Source organism: Dermacentor albipictus, unplaced genomic scaffold (genome assembly GCF_038994185.2).
Source record: "Dermacentor albipictus isolate Rhodes 1998 colony unplaced genomic scaffold, USDA_Dalb.pri_finalv2 scaffold_47, whole genome shotgun sequence".
Lineage (NCBI taxonomy): Eukaryota > Metazoa > Arthropoda > Arachnida > Ixodida > Ixodidae > Dermacentor > Dermacentor albipictus.
The window spans coordinates 299,000-316,894 of record NW_027225601.1 but is presented as its reverse complement, the minus strand read 5'-3'; positions in this window follow the sequence as shown (position 1 = coordinate 316,894).

Genomic DNA, 17,895 nt, shown 5'->3' with positions numbered 1-17,895 from the left:
GCAAAAAACACCAAAGTGTCATTCCAGGCCAACTGTCCTACCCGTGGCGCGCTCGAATAACAAGTTCATTCAAAAAATACAAAACATTTATTTTTGCACTATCCATTCAAAATACTTTGAGCGGAAAATGTATTTTGTGCCTGTGAGTGAGATTTAAATTGCATGAAACAGAAAACCAGGTGCGAAACAAAAAAATTTACAAATCGACCGTTTCGCGCATTCCTTGAAAGTTTGCACTGTCTGAGCGTTTTTCTTTCAATATAGAACAGTTCCAAAAGAACTTATTGTCTTGAACCCTTAACATCAAGGATAAGAAGCGCATCGTATAGGATAATTGCGATCACAAGGAGCGATCATGAAAGCAAACCTGGAAATATTTGCATACAACTGTCCCTAAGACGTTCCATCTTTTAAAATTTTATTTTCACCAACGTGCTCTAACATAAAAGCCGGGCTTTGCCAAGAATACAATCTTAGCCTATGTTTAGACGTTAGTGACACACTAAGGGGGTCCATGAAAAATGCGCAATAAACTGTATGCAATTTATATTTATAGTAACTTTTGCTGCGGAAATTTTTATTTACCTAATTTGCGTTTTCACCTATCACAAAGCTTTTGTATTTGAGTCCCACAATTGGATTATTTCGGTTCGCACTTCGACTTCACCTCATATTCTTTTGGCAGGGCAAAAAAACCAATTGGATTTTTGTTTGTAAAAGAATGGTTGGTGTAGCCGCAGCATACGGTTTTTGTTTCTTTTTTTCATACTGTGTTTGCGTATTATACGCGTTATCATTCTTAGTTCTACATATTTTTTTTAAAATTACCTGTGTTCTTGGAATTCTTCTTGGAAGCTGGTTGATTCAAAAAAGTGAACTAGCGCGAGAAATCGATACAGATAATCCAATTATCAACAACAAATCCCTAATTAAGTGCTTACTTTGCTTACTTTATAGCACATACTGCATTTTAATGATCTTGGCCACTGAGCCTGCAGGACATATCCCATTTGAAGGAGCTTCGAACACGACACCAGTTAAGATATATATTGGTTGCCGTATTATGAGCTGAATTATGTGGACGTTCCGGTTACCTTTGTGCATCAATGAATAAAAAAGTTTTGTTAAAGGTGCACTAATACAATCAAATTTTGACCTGGTCTTTTGTGCTTTAATATGTAGGTAATGACCCAGCTTTCACGGCATGGAACCTCATTTACTTCAGGGCGCAACAGGTGTATATATTCTCACGTACGAGTTTGTGCCTCTGTGGACTAAATGACGTTGAGAGGTGAAGAGGAAGTGGAAGTGGCTTGGCCATCGGTAGATGGTGCTACCCTGGCTACTGAGCTACAACCTCGTAACTGCATATGTTGTACATACATATATTTCCTACTCCATAACATTTTGATGGACGTGTGGGCTACCCTCGCTACATGCCGGCCCTGGATCTTGACAGTGGGAGTCACATCGCTTCCGCTGTTTTGGCTACTGACGCTGGCTCCACCCTCAACGCTGCCTCCGCCACTCAGACAAAATAGCGGAAGTACTGCTAGCCCAGCTACCTCACCCAGGAGTTTTTAACGGCACTGGCAATGTTGACGTCAAAGACTGGGTCACGTCGTATGAACGCTTCGGTTAGCACAAAAGATGTGATGCTACACTTTTCCTGGCCAACGTGATCTTTTATTCGGAGGAACCGCGAAGTTATGGTTCGAGACGCGTGAAGCCGACATTAGACGCTCTGACTCCTGCAAGGAAAAGCTACGCGATCCTTTCGGAAGACTGGTGGGACGTCATATAGAGGCCAAGCAAGAGCTAGCATCTCGTGCCGAGACATCAACCGAATTGTACGTCGCGTATATTCAAGACGTTCCGGCTCTCAGCCGTAAAGCTGACGCGGAAAAGCTGGAAGCCAATAATGTTGGACAAATCTTGGAGGGCATCGTGGACGATGTGTCGAACCCCCTGCTTTGCAGGAACTGCTCAACGGTTGAGTCTATCATTAAGGAATGCCGGAATTTTTTGCAAGCAAAGAGCAAACGCATCGTACCAATTTCCGAATATGGCTGCCACTTCCTCCTACAATGACCCTCCGGCATCACATTCACCTACAATGCCAAGCTTGACGCCAGTCACCCGTCGCGATCTTGAGGCTACGGCTCCAAGTTCTCACTGTCCCCATACGCATGACAACATGACCATCTCGCTCATTCAAGCAGTTGTCCACCAAGAAATCGCAAACATGGATATCCAGTCAGCCGCCCGAACACATCCAATCCCTACCGCTCCTGTCATTGACCCTCCTGCATTTCGACAGTCGTTCCGGAATCGATATCGGCACCCCTTTGAGTGGTGAACACCGTATGACAGGCCAATTTGCTTTGCTTGCTCCTGGGTCGGTCACATCTCCCACCACTGCTGTAATAGTCACTGGTACTCTTCGCCTCGACCATTCGCTGATCACCGCTTTGACCGAGACCCTCGGCTTCTGTCGCACCTCTTTGAACCATATCTTGCCGGCTTTCCACCTCGGGGACACAACACTAGCCGCTCGCCATCGCCGCAACACCGTCAGGGTCGTTCGCCTACACTTCGAAATCCCTCGTCCCTGTCCTACGCGCGCCACTTCTCGGCAAACTAAGCAATGCAGCCCCCGGAGGTGCGGCTACATCGACGACTCTGACTGCAACACCTCTCCTGACCCCTGCTGCTCGACCAAACCTTGTCGAAATTTCGCTGATAGTGTACCCATTCAAGGCCTCATGGATGCTGGCGCTCAGGTGTCGGTTATGCGATCAGATCATCGTAGCCACCTCCGTAAAGTCCTGATACCTGCCGAGTCGCCAGCCATCTGAGTAGCTAATGGCAGTACAACAGCCGTGATGCGAATGGGCACCGCCCATGTTACGACTGCCAGCCGTACAGTGTTAGTGCTTTTCACTGTATTGGCCGAGTGTTCCCACAAAGGTATCCCTGGGATCAACTTTCTTACTGCATATTCAGCACTTATTGACTGTGCAACCAGCACTCTTCACCTTGAACTGCCCCATTACTTTGCTGACTAGACCGACGACCAATAGTCTAGACTTCTTTCTACTGTATTTGTTCGACTGCAACCTGATGCAGCGACTTACGTCCTCATGTCGCCTTCTGCACTGCTGCGAGATAGTGACTTATGTGGTGTCCCAAATTTGGTGGTGTACCACTTCAAATAGCACTAGCAAGCTCAATTGTAACGGTTTTCAACAATTTAGCGTCACTTTCTCTTCTGAACTTTGGTTAGTGTCTGCAAGTGCTCCCTGAAGGTTTATCGCTCACTGTGCTGTCCCCTTTGGAAAACTGTGCAGTAGCTGTGTTACGTTTAGCGCCAGGCGTGCCGAAAAAATCAAAAATGTTCCAGGTGAACGACGTTTATTAACCCATGCTTGTGGGCTGAGGCTCGGCAAGAAAGAGGGCCGCTAGCAAGGGGCACTCTGCTTTTAACACTTAGTGATGCATGCTCACTTCGCAGAGTGCTCTTATCAAGATGAGCGCCCACCGACACAACACCACCTCCCCTTTTAATGGAGCACAGAGTCATTTAGAGTTCAGATTTTAATCTGTCTGGTTGGTGACAATTTCGCATAGGGTAGCGTCTTGCCTCGGCGGGTGCTTGTGTTGCCTGTTGCGCAACTGGAGTTACCATGGGCGGTTGTGGACTGGAAGGAACTGGCGTGCCGGAAGTCTCAGGATAAACCAGGAACTCGCTCGTCATAACTTCGCCAGCTGTTCCATACCTAGGGGTAACGTCCTCTGCAGGCCTCTGTAGCAGCTCATCCTGGTGACGACGCCAGCTGAAGGTATCCCTCGGCGTGCTTGCACGTACTTGGAAAGAGACAGGTGCTCTTTGAGCAACAGTCACAGTGGGTGCCCACTTTGGTTTTCCTGAATAATTACGTGCTAACACACTGTCGCCTGCCAAGAAGTGACGTTCGCGACATGGACGTCTTAGTGCCTGAGTGCACTGTCTATGTGCTACTCTTTCCCCCACGGAAGGCTTTAGGGCATCTAGCCGACTGCGTAAGCGTCGTCCTAGGAGCAATGCCGCTGGTGATTCACGAGTTGTCGCATGTGGCGTGTTGCGATACGACAGCAAAAAGTTATGCAGCTTTACCTCTAGTGTTCCTCCTGCGGCGTCTTTGCGCAGCGCATTCTTTAAGGTCTTGATAGAACGCTCTGCCAACCCATTGGAGCTGCGGTGGTAGGGAGCCGTGAGGACGTGCTGCGCTCCCATTGCTTGCACGAAATGCTTGAACTCCTGCGAAACAAACTGAGGTCCATTATTGGAAACAATTGTTTCAGGGAAACCAAAACGTGCGAAGAGCTCGGTCAGACAACGAATCATGCTTTCTGTAGCTGTCGATCGCATTTCGAAAACCTCTGGCCATTTAGAATGTGCGTCAGCCACCACTTAAAGCATGGTATTCTGAAAAGTTCCCGCAAAGTCTACTTGAACACGTTGCCACGGTGAAGTCGGGCATGACGACGGGTGAAGAGGTGCGTTCATTGGAGTGTTACGTTGCTCTTGACAACTAGCGCAGCTTCTGATACGAAGCTCGAGGTCCGACTGAAGAGTTGGCCACAACACGTAGCTGCGTGCAAGTTCTTTGCCGAGCACGATGCCGGGATGGCCGTCATGGAGTTCGTCCAGAACAAACCCTTGCAGCTTTGCAGGTACGACTACCCTTGCGCCCAGCATGATGCATCCCTCATGCGCCGTCAGTTTGTTGTATCTGCGAAAAAAAAGGCTTCAACTGTTCATCCTTGATTGACGCGGGCCATCCCACATTTGTGAATTCCTTCACTTGAGAAAGAATTCGGTCTTGTGGCAACCGCGATATCTCGACTAGAAACAGGCAACGAGTCCAATCGCAAGGAATAAAATGTTTCTTCTGTTTCTTTGGTTTTCGCTTCAAGACCTGGCAGCGGCAGACGCGAGCAGAAATCAGCTTCCGCTTTCTCGATCGATTTCTTGAAGATAAGATTGTAGGAGTAGGCTGCCAACATCATGGCCCAGCGTTGCAAATGAGCAGCCGCACTGGTGGGAATTCCGGTTGTCGGGCCCAATATTGTTTGAAGAGGCTTATGGTCTGTGACCAAGGTGAATGAGTGTCAATAAAGACAGAAGTGGAACTTCTTTAAGCCGAACATGCTGGCTAACGCTTCTTTCTCCAGTTGACTATTTATTTTTCACTTCAGATAGCGTTCGTGAAGCGCAAGCAATGGGCCGTGCCCTTCCGTCATCGTAGACATGAAATAGGACTGCTCCTACACCATACTGAGACGCGTCGCATGACAGCCTAAGTTGTCTTTCAGCGTCATAGTGTGCGAGCGTAGGTGGTTGTGCCAATAGCGCCTTCACTTGGTTGAACGCTTGTCTAGCATGCTCGTCCCAGTGCCACGCTACCTTTTTTTTTTTGCAGAAGTCTGAAAAATGTTTGAGCTATAACTGCTAACTGGGGCACAAACTTGCTGTAATAGTTCACAAAGCCCAATAAAGACTGAAGCTGCTGCTTTGATTTCGGCTCTGGTGGCTGGAGAAGAGAGTCAACTTTATCTGACAATGGGGAAATGCCTTCAGCGCTGATTTTGAGCGCAAAGTAGTGAAGTTCGCTTTCAAAAAACGAGCATTTCTGTTTCTTTACCCTGACACCTCGGCATTGAAGACGCTCCAGCAGTGCTTCGAGATTAGCTAAGTGGTCTTCTATTGTTTTCGCAGTTACAAAAATATCATCTAGGTAGCAGCAAACACCCTTGAGGACCTTCAACATCGTTTTCATTATCTTTTGGAAAATTACCGGCGCGGAAGCGATTCCAAAAGGTAATCGGTTGACGACAAACAATCTCTTGTGCGTGTTCAACGTTAGGTATTGCTTTGAGGCATCAGACATGACCACTTGCAGATATGCGTGGTTCAGGTCGATCTTTGAAAAATGTGTGCCTCCAGACAGAATAAGTCATCGACCTTCGGCAACGGGTAAAGTGTGACGTCAAGGCACGGATTCACTGTCACCTTATAGTCGCCACAGAGACGCGTGCCACCGTCTTTCTTGATAACGGGTACCACTGGCGTTGCGTAATCTGATGTGGCAATGGCCGTTATGATGTCCATTATTTTCATCTTCGAAAGTTCAAGCTCAACCACCTTTTGCAGTGCGAACGGCACGTTTCTTGCTTTGAGAAACTTCGGGGCCTGATTAGGCTTGAAATACAGCTCGGCCCTTTCTTCTGTAATCAGGCCTAACTCATGTTTAAATAGAGAGTCGTACTTTGCGATCAAAGCGTGCAGCCTTTCCTCTAAACGACAAGAAAAAGGCAGCTCTGACCTTGCCAGGTGGTGGACGTTCCAGATATTGCTCCACTCAGCCTGATTGCCTGAAGCCATTCCCGACCCAGCAATGGCGGCCCTTCCTGGTCGACGACGTATAGAGGAAGTCTCGTCGTGTAGCCACCGGGCTGCACCTTGACATGTAGGACGCCTTTTGGTATCACCAGGACTCCTGTATAGGTGCGGAGCTTCACTTCTGTCGGGTTGGGCCTCACTGATGAAAGAAAATGGCGGTATTGTTTGAAAGGCATGGCTGTTACGGCGGCATCTGTATCTAGCTCCATAGGGACTGTCACATCATTTACTTTCATCGGTACCATGATAGGCTCAATACTGGGAGCAGATACGCACTTTACGGCTACCACTTCCGGGCGGGTTACTACCGATAACGTTTTTACAGTGTCCCTGATGGGGCGTTTCCCGCTCAACGTGACGGAGGTGCTACGGCAAACTCATTGCAGGTGCCCCCTTTTGTTGCACTCATAGCATTTGTCATTTACGTGGGGACACGCTTTCCCGGAATGTTTCGGCAACCCGCAGCGAAAACATGCCTGCGACTGGTCACTCGAAGTCGTCTGTGCCTTATGCATGGGGTTGGCTTTAGACACACCTGTGCGAGCTTCCGCAGTGCTTTTCGTTGCCGCCTCCATAGCCACAGCGCACTCTACCGCTCTCTGAAACGTAAGCTTGCTATCATTTGTGAACAGCACTCACTGTACAGTCGAGCGCGATTTGAAGGTTATCGCGCGAGCGTCGACCGGGAACGCGAATAGCGCCATGGCCCAGAATTCTCTGCCGAGGCGAGGGAGGTTTCAGGCCTGCTTCCCTCACCCTTTTTGCTGTTCCTTCAGCAGCCGTCACTCCCTGCTGGGCTATCAGTTTCTTTTCCTTTTTTTTTTGGTTCTGCGAACAGGCAGTGATCGTAGAGCGCATGACGTATTCTTCGGTATTATCTGAAATTGGACGTTACGAAGCTGTATCTACCCTATGTAACGTCATTGCTGCTGAGCCAGGAAGATTGGGTGATCAAGAACATTAGCTTAAGCCCGCGAAGATACGAGGTAACCAAGTCCACACTTTATCGCAACAAATGGAAAGCTTAGAATAGATAGAAAGGGCGGTGAGTTTGTCGCGGGGTGATGGTTGTTGTATGTAACAGCGAACGAGGGAGATAAGAGTGCGAAATCATGATTTGTCCTGTCCCGAAACCGGCCGCCAGGTGCCTGGAGTGCTGGGCCGGTCGACGCTCGCGCGATAACCTTAAAATCGCGCTCGACCGTACATCCTCTCTTAACAAGCCGCAGACGAAGCGATCCCGGAGGGATTCATCTAATGCGCTTCTAATCCGTTGCGCATCTAATCCGTTGCCGAGCTACGGAAGCTAGCACGTTCGTGCTAGCTTCCGTGGCTCGGCAACGCAATCAGAAATGGACTCGCCTTCGATTTGCTGCCTCCTGTGAAACTTTGCTCCCTCGCCAATGACCGACGGTTTCGGTTACAGATGGTCCCTCGGCGTCTTGTTTAGTACCTCGAAGTGCTTGGCTGAAGGCAGCTTCAGGGCAACCAGCGATTTCAGAAGACTGTAGGTACTGGGGCCTATGATGCTCAAGAGTGCATGTACTCTGTCACCTTCGGGAACGCGCTTGACGATAAGAAACGACGTCAGCCATTCTTCGTACGACGCCCAGTCATTCGTGAAAACGTCGAATCGTTCTATCTGGCCCAGTTGAGCAGCAAACTGCGTCGAACCTGCACTGGCTTCTTCGTTCATGATATCAGTCAGCAAAGAAAAGAAAAAGCAGCACTCGTCAATCGTCGATATTGAACAGAGGCTGAATGCCGAGAACACTTGCCTTCCTTGACGCTGCGCAACTCTTCAAAATCTCATCCTCGTCGCCACGTGTTACGCTTTGCGCCAGGCGTTTCGAAAAGATCAGACAAGTTCCGGGTGAACGACGTTTATTGACCCATGCTTGTGGGTTGAGGTTCTGCCACAAAGTGGGCCGCTAGAAAGGGGCACTCTGCTTTTAACACTTGGTGGCGCATGCGCCCTTCGCAGAGTGCTCTTATCAAGATGAGCGCCAGCCGACACAACAAGCTGCTCTTATGCCCGAACCAGGATTTGACACTGCTGCAGCTGCTACTCCTCCTACTTCAAGCAACGACCAGTTTACAACAGTGACAGCTAGGTATTTGCGACCTGCTTTGCCGGCGTCCTTCGCCGCATTCTGGTGTCCTATGAAGACATGTTTAATTTTGGCAATCGCCCGCTAAATTGAACCCGTGTCGTCACCCATCCAATCTGCACTGGTAACGCTCCTCCTATACACCGGCGGCACAACCATGCGTCTGCGGCTGAACGCCAGGAGATCCAAACGGAGGTGGACAAAATGCTCTCCAAATATATTAGCCTGCCTTCCTGCAGTCCGTGGGCGTCACCTATCGCTTTTGTTAAATAGGACAATACCTGGAGATTTCGTATCAATTACCGTCAACTCAATAAGATTGCCAAAAAGGACGTGCACCCGCTTTCACGGATTGATGACGCGCTGGGCTGCTTACCTGGTGCCAGGTAGTTTTCGTCGATTTATTTACGCTCCTATTAATGGCAAATCGCACTGGATGACCGCGATCGTGAAAAGACCACGGTCGTTACCCTAGATAGTCTCCATCAATGTGAAGTGATGCCTTTCGGACGGTGTAATGCCCCTGCTACCTTCGAGCGCATGATTGACTGTCTTCTGCGCGAATTGAAATGGACCACGTGCTTCTGCTACCTGGATGACGTCAATGTTTTTTTCAATGTCGTTTGAGAGCCACCTCCACCGATTCTCAGCTATCCTTGCTGTTTTTCGACGAGCTGGCCTACGATTCAGTTCTCCAAAAGGCCATTTCGGCCACCGCCAAATACGAGTACTTGGTCACTTGCTTGACGCTGCTGGCGTCCGGCCTGATCCTGATAAAGTTCGTGCCATTGGTGAGTTTCCACTTCCGCTTTCTTCTACCGATGTCCCAAAGTTTTCTAGGCCTGTGTTCCTATTATCGGCGATTTATCCAGAACTTTGCTGAAATCGCTCGTGCTCTCGCAGACCTCCTCACAAAGGACACCGCGTTTTGTTGGGGACCCGAACAGGCTGCAGCATTTTCAACGTTTATCAATCGCCTTATTAATCCATCCGTGTTGGGTCATTTTGATCCGCAAGACTACACAGAAGTTCGCACTTATGCCAATGGCCATGGCATTGGCGCTATCTTGCCCCCACGAAAGCGGGACACCAATCGCATGATCGCGTATGCTAGCCGTTGTCTTTCAGCGCCAGAGCGCAACTACTCCATAACATAACGTGAACGCTTGACCCTTGTTTTGTCCATTGGTAAGTTCCGCCCTTACCTATTAAATCGGTATTTCACCGCCGTGACAGATCATCATGCTTTATGTTGGCTATCCTCCCTCAGAAACCCGACAGGCCATCATGGCCGTTCCGCTTGACCCCTGCAAGAGTACACCTTTCTGCGTCCTAACAATCTGGGTAGCTACGTAAAGACGCCAACTACCTCTCCCGCTATCCTATCGACCCTCCCGATGGCACCGAAACCAATATAGATACCTGCGTCTTGTCGATCACCGACTTCCCACCCATCACCGACGAGCAACGCCGTGACCCACACTCGCTATACATCATCGAACGCCTCATCTCCGAACAACAGGACGTTTTTCTCCGTATGTTTGTTCTTCGGAATGGGACCTTATACCGACGAAATGTGAACCCGCATGGTGTTCAACTGCTTCTCGTCATTCCCCAGCACCTGCACTTGACAATTGTCTCGCAGTTACATGATGTACCCACCGCTGGCCATTTGGGTGCCTCCTCTACGTACGACCTTGTGCACAGGCGATTTTTCTGGTCTGGGCTATATCACTGTGTTCGAAGTTACGTCGCTGCCTGCGAACTTTTCCAACGCCGCAAGAAGCCTCCATTGTCTCCTGCAGGGCACCTTTAGCCTATAGATATCCCTAGTAAGCCATTTTACCGCGTCGGCCTGGACCTCCTTGGCCCATTTCCAACTTCATCCTCAGGCAACAAGTGGGTAGCCGTTGCGAAGTACTATACCCCGCGTCATGCCATAACGCAGGCCCTCCCTACGAGCTGCGCCACTGATGTGGCTGACTTTCTCCATCATGAAGTGATTCTACATCAAGGTGCCCCTCATCGGCTCCTCCCTGATAGAGGTCGCTGTTATTTTAATGTTGCCCATGACCTTCATTGCTCTTGCTCCACGTGCCATAAGCTCACGAAAGCTTACGAGCCACAGACAATGGACTTTGAGAGCGTCTCAAGCATAGCCTCACGGACGTACTCTCCACGTATGCGTCCGATTATCACTGGGATTGGTACTGCACCTTACCCTTCGGAACGTTTGTGTACAATTTGTCGCGTCAGGATACAACTCGTCATTCTGCCTTCTGATGTCGCCACTACCACGTTTTATGCTAACGACAACATTGTTCTTGCGACCACAGCACGTCACATTGCGCGTGACCGTCTTCTGGCGTCTCCGACTAGCCAAAAGCATGGTTACGACAGTCGTCGTCATGACATTCATTTCAGCCCTGGGTCACATGTCCTGCTTTGGCTCCACTCACGTTGCGTCGGCCTTTGCGTAAAACTGCTGCCGCTATACGTCGGGCCATACCGAGCTCTTCGCCAAGTCACCAGCCTCACATATGAGATATCACCTGTGACTTCGACGTCTTCCATCCCACCAAGAACTGATATCGTGCATGTTTCACGACTAAAGCCCAATAACTCGCATACTGATTCGACACCCTAGGAAGCATCGAGACGATGCTTCAGCCGCCAGCGGCTAATGTCAGGTACGAGTTTGTACCGCTGTGACAAAATGACGTTGAGAAGTGAAGAGGAGGTGGAAGTGTGTCTACGATCGGTAGATGGTGTTACCCTGACTTCTGCGCTGCAACCTCGTAACTGTATGTATTGTAGACACTTACATTTTTTGTCCCGTAACATTATGAAGTCTTTTTTGTAGCAGCCAGTACAAGTTTCCGTTTCGGAGAGCAACGAGATGGGCCAGACAATGAATGTAAACAAAGCTGGGCATGTGATCGCTAAAATCTATGATGTATGCTATGATACTGACACCTGTACTTATATTTATCGGGCGACCACGTTTCGCCGCCTAACAAGTCTTATCGCACAGCGCGGGACGCGCTTGCATGTATCCGAAGTTTCTGGAAAGTTATCGATGCTTCTATCCGCAGTCTGTTGTCGCCGAACCTTGCGTTATCTGATTTATTCGCCTGACGCGAATGGTGTAGAACTTTGTGGAAGGCACGCGGGTCCGAACGCTTAGTCTAGAACATTCGACGATTCTGTATAAAAGCCCACGCGCTTGACCCGCTGATCAGATTTTCGACGATCGCCAAGTGTGTTCGCCGCTATCGTTGTGCTATAAGTGTAGCCTGTTTTGTGGGCACAGGTTCGCCCAATAAAAGTTAGTTTTCTCGTTCACAGTATTGCTACTGTGTTATTCAACGTCACCACCACGTGACAATACGCATGCCAGTTCGGACGGCGGCGCGCGAGCTTCGTGTTGTTACCTTTGTCTGATCCGCCTGCATGTGCTTTATCATATCGTCGCCACCATGGGCGTCGTCGTTTTTGTCATTCTCCTGGTTTTCTTCGTCCAGCGGCGACGATTTTCTGCAGGCGCGAGTCGCCTCCGTAGTAGATGTGGCTAATCAGTTTATGTTTGACCCACTAGAAAGCAGTGAGTCGGATGCGGCGGCCGCCGACAGTGAGCACGAATTAGATGTCCCTCGCGTCAGCCACGAACATACGAAAAATCGGCTTCGGGCGTCGTGGCCTGCATTGTATTTATTAGCAGAATGTCCACATTTGCCAGTAAAACTTAGCGGGGAAAACGATCCATCGCTATTTCCAACCCTGAATGTGTTCGGCAGAAGTCAGCGACGCAGGATGTACGCCGCATCGTACGGCCCTAGCAATTCATGCGGTGTCATTGAAGCGCTGTCAAGCTGATAGTGCCGGAACTCTGGGAACAAGACCAGAACTCCTGCTTAATTATGCAGTTGCAGCGCTACGCATAGCGTCCCACGACAGGTAACAACCAGAAGTGCACCTTTAAGCAGCATGGCAGTCAACGAAAGTTCATGACGTAGCGTTTTCTCAGTTGTTTACAGTCCTTCCTTGAAGTCGATGTCGCGAGGTGCCGCGTTTTGTGGTTCCCTGCGGGCAAGTATTTCAAAACTGATTTTATATTCACCATTGTTATTTTTCCTAAAGATCCGCGTGTTCCCACATAAATCCATCTCAAGGTTTATCTCCACTTCAAAACTTTCTGTTAGAACTGCTTTAATGAGATAATTGGAGCAATGGTGAATTATTTCAGTGAGTTTGATGCCACATATCTTGAAACTAGCGTCATTCTGTCAATTCACTGCAAGTGGGTATACCTTGTACACGCGCAGGCTACGATTTGTACGTTGCGCTATGATCTCTAAAGTAACTAATAAGGAAGGTATTTACGAAGTATCGTAATTACTTGAACATGTGTTTTGATATCTCGTGAAAGTAATATCGGCCTCTAAACCTAATTCCGCTAAAGGACTGGAATTAGGCTATCTCCAATAGCCTATTTTTTTTTTAATTTCGTAAACCGTAAAGATGATTACTGCATATATAAAGGCGATAACAAACATAGTCAGAAATTTACCCATGTGGTTCACCAAAGTACCACAATGAGTGTACAGCTGTATTATTAGTTTCTTAAAGGGAAGCTGAAAGGTTTTCCAGAAAACATGAGTGAACATCTGTACATAATGGTTTTCAACCCTCCGAATTCGAATATCGTATCGAAATCGAGCGAAAGAAAGCGCGAATATATTTTATTTCGACGAAAAGTGCAGCAGCGGACACGCCCAGCTCACACGTCTCGTTTCCGCCTGTGATGGGTCGGTGCGCCTCGTGACGTCAACTCTGCCGCTGCCGCTACACATGAAGCGCGGTGCCAGGCAGTTTGGTGCTGTTTTTCTGAGACGGTAATGGAAAATTTAGAGAGACTGCGTTTTTCTGGGGAGTTCGGCGTTACTCCCTATATGTACGAGCCGATTCCGATGAGCCTGCCTCTCAAAGAAGCAAACGATGCTGGTGCGAGCAGTGCTTTCGACGCGAACGAAAGCAAAGTCTTGGGATCTCCTCGTACACTCCTCCCTTCCCGGGAACGAAATAGCGCACAACCTGGCTCGAGAACTGACAGGCCGAGCAGGTGACACGCAACAAATACTGGGAACGGAGAGAGACCGGATGACCAGCTTTAACGAGATCACCAAACACTATAAATTGGGAAGGGCCCATTTCCCCCCCGGCACACTCCTCGTTAAATAGACGGCAAGCGACGGCATGGCGCCTCTTACAAACAGATATATATCCGAACCCGGTGGCCTACCACCGCTACTACCCGGACTTTTACACGGATAGATGTAGATTCTGTGAAGAAAGGGCGGACCTACAACACATGGTTTGGGCTTGTCCTCGTACACCCATACAGAATAAAATAATTAAAACCGGAGAGCAGTGGGAGACCGCGTTGCTCAGCTGTGCACCGGAAGACCAACGCAAGGCAATCCAGCAGGCCGAGGATGCCGCGAGGGCCCAAGGGCTCGAGGCCGCCATTTAGATAGAGGCCTAGGTCTCAAATCTGCTGTGCACAAATAAAGTTTATTCCTCCTCCTCCTCCTCCTCGTGTTGGAAATGCTCCTTGGCGAGTATGTTTTTTGCAAAGCGATCTAGTGATCTCGCCGATCTTTCGCCGATCTAGTGACCTCGTTTCCGGTCAAACAACTGTAGTGTTGTGTTCCTGCATGCCTCCTCGTGGAACGTAAGCGGAGATGCGAGCATCGGCATTTGTGCGCTGTCCAAAGCTGTCGGCAATCTACAAATACGGTTTAAACGCGTGAAAAGCTTCCCGGTTCATGCAGTACGTGTAGTGACCTTCATCTGTTGACTACCACTCACGTTGACTACCACTCACGTTGATTACCCGTCACGTTGACTACCACGCACGTTGACTACCACTCTACATACACGCAGACGCACCAAGAAAGGAATGCAGGGTCGATCGAAGCAGAATACGATGGCACGCACGCAGCAACAAGCGCGGTCAGGCACGGTCGCGGACGCTGCGAAGCAACGAAGCAGCGTTGACGTCACAACACCACGGTTTCCGGTCTCCGCTCCGCTCACTCATTCAAAGGGGGCCGGAGCTACAGCGCAATTTCAACCGACGATTACGTCGCTCCTAATTGAAAAAAAAAACCCAAAATTTTACCTACATGTGTTAGAAGGTTCCCGCATCCGTATATGAGCGTCTTATTGAATCGACAGACTCTTCAGCTTCCCTTTAGGGCTTGACATCACAACGGCCCTGTGCTGCGTGTCTTAACAAAAACTTTGTCGACTGGTGTCGATGTGGCCCATATATCTCGAATAATAGTGCAGAATATCACGGAACCAGTTGAATACGCTCAATAAGTCCACCTGTCAACAGTATTTGTTTGACAGTTTCACAGTTTCACGGTACAAGTGGTGCTCGCAGTTGACGGTCTTGAAAGGGATTTTTGCTCCCCCTCCCACTTAACACTTCTCTCGTAGATGACCGCATATGTGTACTTCCAACAGCACGGACGGGCGCAGTGTCACTCTGTCTTAGTAGGCATACATTGCAGATTTAAATTCTTGCAAGCTATTGGTGATCACTGATTTTATTCTTCTCCGCACACATTATTTTGTTCACCACCCTGGTTTGTATTTCCTGCCTATATGCCATGAGGTGCAGTCGAAGTGCGAAGCGAAATATTCAAATCAAATCAAATCTTTATTTCCCCCATGTACGTTACAGATGGAAGACAACGGAAAAAGAGTTGTCCGCACGCGGCTTGACGAGTCCGCAGCCCCATGTAATCAGCGGCGTTTGGGCATAAGCCATAAAAAACCTTCAATAAACAAATGTAAACAGTTGATCAGGGCAGAACAAAAGTAAAGCAATTTTAGTCGAAAACAATGAAATAAATAAATAAATAAATGTCAGAATAAGTAAATCAGTTTTCTTCTTCTGCAAATATTGATCTAAATTTAGCAGTTGAACAAATGAATAAGTCGAAATCAGTACATTGGATAACAGTTTAACAGTGATGGCAAAGAATAAGATAGGCGTTCCATGCCGAGGTCAAGCGAGTTGCAACAACGTTCTAATATTATCCGTGTCTGGTAGCATAATAGTGCCCATTTGTTTTCTAATTGTGTCAGTTTACCTAGCTTAGGTGTGTTATATCTCATTCCATATTTGAATCTAGTACTTAAACGATAGTGGTATAATTTATGAGCCATGATAATATGCGTTCGATGAAAAAAACGGGCAGTTGCATTAAAATCAACATTGTACACGTGGCATAGGTATCCTTTCTGTATAATGTAATTTTTCTGTAGGTGCGAGAATGTTGCTGCACCCCAGACAAGTTGGACAATTTTACTTTGAATCTAATAGTAGTACTCAGAATAAAAAATTCTTTTTTATCTGTAAAAACGCAAATTACATTGATTAAAATATTCATTCAGAAAGCAGTCATGCTTGTCAGGTATATCCGCTTTTGTGCATATTTACGTGGAACACCTTATTGAAATGGAATTGCATTAGGGTTTTTTAGTGCCAAAACCACCATTCGAATATGAAACCACCGTATTGGGGGACCCCGGACAGCGTGCACCTACATTAAGTAGGCTTTTGCATTTCACCCACGTCAAAATGCACCCACTGTGGCCGGGATTTAATCATGGGACCTCATGCTGGAACAGGTTAGTATGTTACCGACACCTAAACACAGAGCAAAAAGGCACTTTTGCCCAAGTCAGGCTTTTAGTGTAGAGCCTATGCTCAGCACATCGGCGAAAATAAAATTTTCGAATATAGTACTCTTTAGGTACACTTCTAAAAGAATAACTCCAAGTTTCCTTACTTGGCCATTTATTGTGAAAGATTTCTTAAGCACGCTATAATTTTCAAATTTTTACATTGGTGTTACGGGTTGGAGAACATAAAAGTGTTCCGTGAACCTGTCGTATAATGAAAACACCATTTTCAGTGAACACAAATGCGCAAAGCTGGAAAGAATGCACAAAACAGTCGATTTTTGGCAAATTTTATTTTCGCACTTTGTTTTCCACTGTTTCGTGAAATTGAAATGGTCCTCACGGGTGGAATATTTTTTTCCACTCCAGATATTTGCGGAAATACAGTCGAATTAATGCTCATTTACGTACAATTTCCAATTTTTTTTTTGAAAAATGACTATTACTTGAGTGCCACAGTTGGAACTATTGGTGTGGAATGAGCCCAAAAGCAAATTACAGTAATACCTTACATTTATAAGGAAAGCCCAATAAAGAAAACACACAACTTCCACTTTTACTACGCTAAGCAGCTAAGACGTAGCTATCAATGTATTCCGTAACATAAAGCTTCTTTGCAAAGTTAGGGCTACTCGTTACATCCCGTTCTGTCTCAGTGCCCAAATTTATGGGGCCTACACCCGAGAAACCTACAGCTATGAAGTGGATGCTATACCACTGTACCAAAATCACATTTCATTCGTGATCAAGGAAAGTGCCAATGTGTAAGCGATAAATTTTTACGCAAACAGAAACTACTGGCTCAAGTGACTATGTAGAGAAAAAGCACAAATAGACAAGAATGGAAGAAATCACCAACAATGGTCTATCCCTGCCTCTCGTATAAAGTCCCGGAAGGACTGTAGCGTCGTGTAGGCTCCACTCTTATTATGGGGTATTGTCCGCTTTTTAAAGTTCTGATGTGCAGCTTCAGATAATTCCAAACAATGTCTCTGTATCCGGGGGGCCCTCACAATATTTCTTTTTTCATCAGTCTAGTGCCCGAGTGGCGCGTCGAGCAGGTAATTGGCGTTTTAGGGTCAGCAGCTTCCTAATTCGGCTAGCCCTCAGCATAGTGTATTTTCAAGATGAAGTTCTGTAGTTCCTCACTTTACTAGTACGAGGTGCTATGGCTTAAGCATTCCTTGAAAAGATGCCCCTTTAGCAGCACATATTTTATTAGGGCATAGCCGGTGCGCGCCTTGGTAGGGACATTTAGTGTCAAAAAACGATAGCATCAGGCAGTTTTCTGTATGTCACCTACGCAAGGCAGCGACGAAAGGCACATACAGTAATGAACTCTCAGTAATTTTACCCCGGTTAAGGTGACGTTTTACTTACGGACACACAGCAATGTCCGAACAAGAAACCATATATTGCTATGGAAGAAACACACGCTTACTCGACTGCAAAATCAGGCCGCTTTGGTGAATGTGACCCTCAGAGTGTCGTCTCATATGAGCAGTGGCTACTGAGGCTTGAAAAGCAAGAAATTCAAAGGCAGCGCTACTGCTGCCCTTCGTGTGGAGCTGTTCACTT